Here is an 8056-nt window from a genome sequence, read left to right as displayed (position 1 = left end):
CTTGATTCCCCACATGAAAAATACCTTGTTCAACTAACACAACACTGTTAATCAACTATACTTCAATTTTGAAAAATACCCCATTCAAAACCAACAACAACAAAACCTCTTTTCCAACACAAGAATAAAATACACAGCTCACAAGTACAATTGCTATGAAATCTACCATTTTGCATGATTCATCCTACTCTCTGTTCTTGGTGATACACTTACAGAAGCAAATCCCGGTGGGGAGTTTACCTTTGTGGCATACGTGGGTTTATCTATGGATTCATCCCCTATGAAAAAGTCCAGGTCATCAACTCCCCTCAGCACCCTCCTTTGGGCTTGGTCAACCACTTTTGCTGACTCTCTGATGGCAATACCTTAGGGAGAACAACGCAAAGATTTCTGTCTGCATCCATACTCATTTCAAGGGTCAAGGAAGCATAATATAACCCCTGTGTATGTACAAGTAAATTTTCAATGTCAGGGTCTTATTTGGAATTGAGAGTGTTCACAGAAAAGACGCTATCACAGAGCACATAAAGTAATACAGAAACCTTTCTTATGTTCTGGTATTATTTTTAGTGCGGCACAAAGGAGCCTAGCTGGTCTGCTTTTAATACTGACAAAAGATGAATTACTAAATTTTCCAGTTTCATTTGAAAAAACATCCCTCATGATAGTGAAGTGAAAAGCACATATCAATCGGTTCCAAATTTTAGAATACAATGTAGAAGGATACAAAATTAAAAATATAATGTGAAAGAAGAAAATAAACTGAAAAATGCTCATACACTCTCAAGTCATTTTAATAAAACTGTGTCACACAGATTTAAAATCTATTTTTATTCTTGTTACAAAATCACTAAAAGAAAAAACTGAGGTTGCTGACTAATATCTCACAAGAAAAATTCAATAATCAAACAACTGTATTATGTAAAAATATTAATGGCTTTATGATATATTATTTTAATAAAAGTTTAACCACGATATTTAGGAATATACTTATAGTTAATAATCATATGAAACTTCACTGTAGAATTTAACATCTAATGAAATGTGGAAACCTTCATGAAGATTCAATTTTCCACTTAAATTCCTAACCCCTGGTCACACTTTGCTTTCCCTTAAACCCATCTTCATCAAATTTATTCCAAAATAAATGAGTAAACATATACAACCATTTTTAAAAGTAGAGTATTTGTAGTTCCCAATTTATTAGAAATGAAGAATAACAGCAAAGCTAAGGGAGTGAATTTTAAACCTTGCCCTCAGAAAGGCATCTTGAAATAATACCTTGAAAAGGTAGGAAAAAAAAAAGAGGTACAGGACAGAAATCACTTTGCTCACCTCTTCTTCTGACTCCATCTCACTTGCCGCACTTGGTCCAGAAGCTTTCAACTTACAGAAGGTGGCACAAATCCAAACCGCAGGATTTCTGCAGGACTAAGGCAGCAGGCGTGACGTGGATGTGTTGGGGGCTGAGCCCAGAGGAAGCATCCGGGGCAGAAGCAGCAGGCATGCCAGGACCACGAGGCCGAGAGTGGGGCTGGGGAGGTGTGGAGGGCCGGGACGAACTGCGGCAACTGCAGCCACAAACACACCCGTCCCCGAACACAGACACCGCCACGGGCGGCGCACTGACGGGCGGCGCACTGACGGGCACCGCGCAGCCACCTGTGCACACGCAGCACGTCAGAGGGCCCTGACGGGACGGCCCGCAGCCAACACCAAACGCCTCGCGCGGCCGCGGCGCTGCTGCCGGGCCAGCGGGAGCCCCTGCAGCCGTCTCCCCGCACCTCGCGCCCCGCTCAGCCCTGGGCGGCGGCGGCAGCGGCGGGAACCGGGGCGAGCGGGCGGCGGGCTCCGGGGAAAGCCACAGACGCCCGGGCGAAGGCCGCGCTCCCTCCGCGGCGCCCGGGCTGCAGGGACCAGCGCTCGCGCCCCGCCCCGCTTCGGAGCGGCCGCCGGCTCCGGGACTGACCAGCCGCGTCGCCCTGTGCCCCGACTCGCCCTCGCCCCCGCGCCCCGGCGGGATGGCGGCCTCCGCAGGGGCCGCGGCAGCGAGAGCCGGCCTCTGCGATGAGGTCCAAGCCCCCCTAGGCCGCGGACCTAGGACAGCGAGGGCTTCAAGAAGCGGGCGGCGTCCCTGTGCTTCTGAAGCGAGCAGGAGGACGAGGTGCTGCAGGTGGGCAGGCTTCGGTCCCGGACCAGTGGACTGGCCCAGGAGGAGGACTGGAGCCCCAGGAGGAGCCTGCCGGTGCTGCTGTGAGGGAGGCTTACCAAGAGGCTGGAGTCAAAGGAAAGTCAGGCAGACTCCTGGGCATATTTGAGAACCAAGACAGAAAGCACAGGGCATATGTCTATGTCCTTACTGTCACTGAAATAGTAGAAGACTGGGAAGATTCTGTTAATACAGGAAGGAAGACAGAGTGGTTCAAAGTAAAGGATGCCATCAAAGTTCTCCAGTGTCATAAGCCTGTACATGCAGAGTATCTGGAAAAATTAAAGCTGGGTTGCTCGCCAACCAGTGGAAATTCCACAGTCCCTTCCCTTCCAGAGAGTAACACCTTGTTTGTAGCTGCTGCACAGCGAACCTCTGGGCTGCCATCCAGCATAAGATAGACAGGGTTGGAAGGACCTCTTCCACCATGTGCAATCTCATGGGCAGAGGCTTCTTTATTTTCCTTGACAAATATCTGAAGGACGCTTACAAACTGAATTTGCCATGCGGGATTTTTTTAAAAATCTGCTTGATTTTTAGGTGCTTTCAAATCTTCTTTAAAAAAAAAAAGATAGTGTAAAATATTTTAATAAGCCAAAGCCATGTGGAACTTTTTTTTTTTTAGATGCCTTAAATGTGCTCTCCCACCCAGCCCACCCACCTTGTTATTTTGGTTGGCATTTTCACTTTTTCCCCAGTATTTTTTATCCATTTGATGTCAGTCTGTGGTTTTTGTCAGATCAACATACATGTGGGTATATTATCCTGGTGAATTGTCTTCTCATTCACAATATTAACATATTCAATGAATCCATTTGTCAACTCATTTATCTCAATTTTCACAACTGGTACTTTGTCACTAGCTACTTGATATGGCCAATTCCACTGTAACTCAATAGTCGTTTAATACAGAGTTCAACTCTATATAGCTGGTGAGTTTTAGGCAGTTACTGTAAGCAAAATGCATGTAGTAGATATCTTATCATGGAACCTGTATTCATGGAATTGAATTAAGGTGCTCAGTTGCCAATTCCCTTTATTCATAATCTCTCTTTACACAGAACACACAAGAACCATATTTCCCTCAATGTAAATTGCTGTTTTAAATATATATTTTCAGTTTGAATTTAGTGACATCTCTTCAGTTAAACTTGCTGGTTACCAGTAAACACCTTAAATAGCAGTCAGTGGTGACTGCATCAGAATTGAGTAAAATGGCCTTCTTGTTCACCTGTTACAGACCTAGGTTTTTAGGGTGCCTCAGAATGTCTCATCTTTTATAGGTGGTCAGCAGGTAGGTACTATTTATCATGTAACTAATTACTGGGACACTGGAATGTACCTAAGAATTATTTTGTCTTATTTTTATATTCACATAAATCCAAGAATCCCATCCAAAACACACAAATACTTAGTCTGAAATGCCTGTACTTCCTCAACCAAGTCAGAGATGAGATGGGGCAAGTAAAAGATGTTTCTCTATGTAGATATTAGCTTTTTGTAAAGATCATAACTGTTGAGTATAAAGTAGGAAGAAGCATAGTTAGACATTTGTTGTACAAATTGTTAACCTTTAAAAATATAATTGCTGCTGAAAATAGTGCTGTTATAAGGAAAATCAGTGCCACCATTTTGAAACTGAGCTCTTGTGCCATAAAAGCAGCTGAGCTAAATACGAGTATTAGTTCACAAATTAAGGCTGCCAAAGGAATAAGACAGAAAAACTTTAAACCACTGACATTTCATTCTAAATTATGTAGTGTGATCAGACATGATCTTCCAGAATTCTTATATTTTTCTTTGTACAGAGGTTATGTTTTCTGGGTGTTTTTTTTTTTTAAAGGAAATATTTAAAAATCCCACAGATTGACACTTGTTATCAATCTTCAGTGAACTAAGTTTTTCCTCAGTAATCTCTGAAGTTTCTTTAAATTATATACTTAACACAGAAGATAAATTGATTGTATTTGTACATAACACTGTGTCCACCTGAAATGTCACAATTACTGGGGGGCCTGGGTATGTTGTACATTGATATTCTTAAAGGTAATAATGCATGAATTTCTTTTATAAACTCTTGGACTATGTATTTGATGTGTAAAATATGTACAGTATTAATGTCAACCATTTCTTAAATGTGAGCCTATAAATATTGTTGTATCATTTTCTTTGGTCAGTAACATTTGGACCAAGTAGTGCCACTTGGGTCAGGATTTTCTTCAGTGCCATTTAGCAAAACATCTGTCTTTAGTCTATGCAACTAGCAAAATTTTGTATAATGCATCAGAATACTTCAGAGTTGTCACACTTTAAATTTCACATGAGGGGTTCTTCACTATTCTTGAACTCAGCCCACTGAAGCTAGAGGAAAGGCCCTGAGGATATTTATTTCTGTTAAGAGAAAAAAGCCTACATTTGCAGGCTCAACAATTGAATCTACTACAGATAAAAAATAGTGTCTACTCTCTCAGTCCCTCAAAGTTTACAGAGTGTTGGGACTTTCATTTGTGCTGCTTTCTGTTGGGTAGTTGGATAAAACTGGGCAGCTAAAATTTTCAGTCCCAAGTGCCTACTAAATTAAAAAAAAAGTTTGTAAATTGACTTGCAGACACAAAGTAGCAAGTATCCTACATGTTTGATTTTGAGTTTTCTTAATTTCTTCCTTTTTTTTTTTGTAAACAGGTGAAATTTTCCAACTAGGCACATGCCATTCAATTTTCTGTCGATCCCATAGTTGTATAAAGTAGCAAAACTGAAGGGGGGAATGATTGTTGTATACACTTTAAAATTGCTTTGTATGGTCTCATTTGAGATAACTGGTGTAAGAATCTTGATGTTTTATATATTTGGAAATATCAAATTAAAAAATTGAAATTAAAAAAAAAAAATCCTCACACAGTCTGTCAGTGCAAGTTCCAGTCTATCAGTGCAAGTTCCAGACTCCATCCTCTGTGCAAGATCAAACTTAATTATGCATGGATTTAGCATTAAACTGCCAAGAGAACATGAAAGACTATCAAGAGACAAAGGCAAAAATGTTCTTCAATTCATGAGTTTACTCAAGTTCACCAAGAATTTGAGGGCAATATTTCTACTCAAAAAAAAAAAATCACCACCCTAAAGAAAAAGTGCTAATTTAGTGAGAATGAAACTACCATGCTCAAAAATTTAAATGATAACAAAATCAATCTCATCTTTCCCAAAAGGTAGATAAAAGTACTCTGACCCCAAATCATAGTAGACCTGTTTTTCCATGCCCCTTAGAAATAACAACAACAAAGTGCATACATTCTGTTAACTGTTATGTGGAAGCACCTAAACCCATGAAAGTGAATAAGGGTATATAGAGCTTATACCCAAAATCTTTTGTTGACACCTATGAAAAGCAAGCTGTGGACCAAAGAGCCCTTGTGAACATGATGGAGAACCAAGTCTAGGAAAGCAGCTGTAATGAGTATCTCCAAATACTTATGGAGTATACATATGACTTATCATAAAATGAAGACTTCAGTCACCAGCACCTGTCTCCAACACACTTCAGCTTACACAGGACCCTGACTCCGGTGTACACAGAAAACACAAGAAATGTGCAGAAGACACTAAGCTGGAAGGGAAAATAAATATATCAGGTAACAGGACCAACACCTAAACAGTGCAAGTGGTTACATACACATGGCATCTCCATGCACTGGAACAGCATGAGGCCATGAAAAATGATAAAGAAGTTCTTCTTGTATGAATCCAGAAGGTTCACTAAATTGCAGTGTTATGAGAAAAAAAACAGGATACAGTGTATGCAGTATGCCACCACCTGGGTAACAACGCATCTGTGTATGTCTGCTGGTATCTGTAAAGTTACCTCAGAAGGAAGCACAGTAACCAGAAGCACTGTTGCCATCTAAGAGGGGAAGTGGGTGGGAGAAAGTTAATTTCACTGTAACTTCTTTTTATATCACTCAACTTGTATGTCACATGAATGTATTACCCATTCAAAGTTAATTAAATTTGGACTTCTGCTTCTGGAAAGATGGATAAACATACGTTTCCCTGCTCTTCCCACTAAGCATGGCTAGACTCCCTAGGCTTTATATTTGAAAGAAACAAAAACATGCTGAGAGGTGAAGAGAATGTGGCAGACTGGCCAGGGATCAAGACCTGAGGAACTAAACAGTGGTGACTTCCTGAGTTTTCTTTTTGTCTCATGCATCCCACACTAGGTGCCAGGGAAGCCAACAACCCAGAAACGCCAATGGGAGCAAATAAAAAATGTCCCCAGAAAACCTGCTCTCTCCAGCCAAAGGAGATGAAGGGACAGTCGAAACACAGAAAACTTACACAGTTACTGCCTGACTCCAGCCAAACATTACAGGAAGACAAGCCCCCACCTGCAATGTAGACACCACATGCGGAACGAGGACCTCCATCCCCCTCACTGCCTCCATGTTTGGGTTATGACAGGAGGCCCAGTGGAACATCAGGAATTCCACCAATGACAGTAGGGCACCCCTTGCCATCCCAGAAAGAAGGTACCTGCAGAGGCCTTGGGGGGAAGCCCGAACTCTGGTCCACAATCAGCAGTAACATGGAGCCCCTCCCCAGATGAGTGTCAGCAAAGGCCAAGATTAAAATCTGAGCTTCAAATCCTAACTGGCATTATCCCCTTCTCCCTGCTGGAGCATTAACAGAAATGACTTACTAAAACATAATATTTAAATAAGATCTGGAACCTCATAATATAATACCCAAAATGTCCAGCACTGAATAACAAAAATTCTCTCAACATAGCAAGAACCAGGAACATCTCAAGTGAAAGGAGAAAAGATAATCAATAGATAAGAACACTGGCATGACACAGGTAACAGTTACCAAACAAGACTTTAAAAGCCATCACAGAATGCTTCAGTGAGCAACTACAAACACACCTGAAACAAATGAAAGACAAACAAACAAACAAAAAAAGTCAGCAAAGAAACACAAAATCACAGCAAAGGTAAAAGGCCACATGGAAATTTAGAACCAAATAACCTAATACCTGAAATAAAAATCTCAATACATGGACTCAACAGCAGAAAAGAACAGATGAATCACTGAACTTGAAGACACGACAATAGAAATTACCCAAACTGAAAAACAAAGAGAAAATAGACTGAAAAATGAACAGGGCCTCAGGGACAGATGGGCGCAATATCAATGAATATGACATTTATGCATTCTGAGTCCCAGAGAGGATAAAGCAGTAGGGCTAGAAAAGTATTCAAAGAAATAATGGCTAAAATTTTGCCAAATTTGTCATGAATGAATGAATGAATGAATGAATAAATAAATATAAATAAATAAAAAACCTAAATATTTAAGACTGAACAAATTCCAAACAGGATCTTAACCCAAAGAAATCCACTCTGACATATTATAGTTGAACACCTAAAAACTAAAGACCAAAGAAAAAATTCTGAATGCCTCCAGCAAATTTCTCATGAGAAATCAGGGAGCCCAAAAGGAAGTTACATATTTTTCAAGTGTTGAGAGAACTGCCCACTCAGAATTCTGTATTCTGCAAAAATAACCTTCAAAAATGAAGAGCAAATTAACTAACTATTATCTATAAAATAGATAAACAACAAGGTCCTCCTGTACAGCATGGGAATTCAGTACCTCATAATGGCCTATATATATAAAGTTGAATCACTCTGTGGTACACCAGAAAGTAACAACATTGTAGATGGACTGTACTTCAACAAAAGAAAATGTTTTTACTTTAAGTATGTATTTTTAACTGAAGTATAGTCAGCTTACAATGTTGTGTCAATAAAAAAAAAACTTTTTAAATAGCAAAATAAGGCATTCTCA

General features: G+C 40.3%; 1 pseudogene; it reads left to right on the top strand.

Moving 5' to 3' along the window:
- Positions 1 to 2098: 2098 nt before the first annotated feature.
- On the top strand, positions 2099 to 2858 carry LOC141576073 (diphosphoinositol polyphosphate phosphohydrolase 2 pseudogene; annotated as a pseudogene).
- Positions 2859 to 8056: the final 5198 nt, after the last annotated feature.

Source organism: Camelus bactrianus, chromosome 36 (assembly GCF_048773025.1).
Source record: "Camelus bactrianus isolate YW-2024 breed Bactrian camel chromosome 36, ASM4877302v1, whole genome shotgun sequence".
In the NCBI taxonomy this organism is placed as follows: Eukaryota; Metazoa; Chordata; class Mammalia; order Artiodactyla; family Camelidae; genus Camelus; species Camelus bactrianus.
Note: the sequence above shows the minus strand (reverse complement) of the source record. Positions and strands in the feature narration are given on the sequence as shown.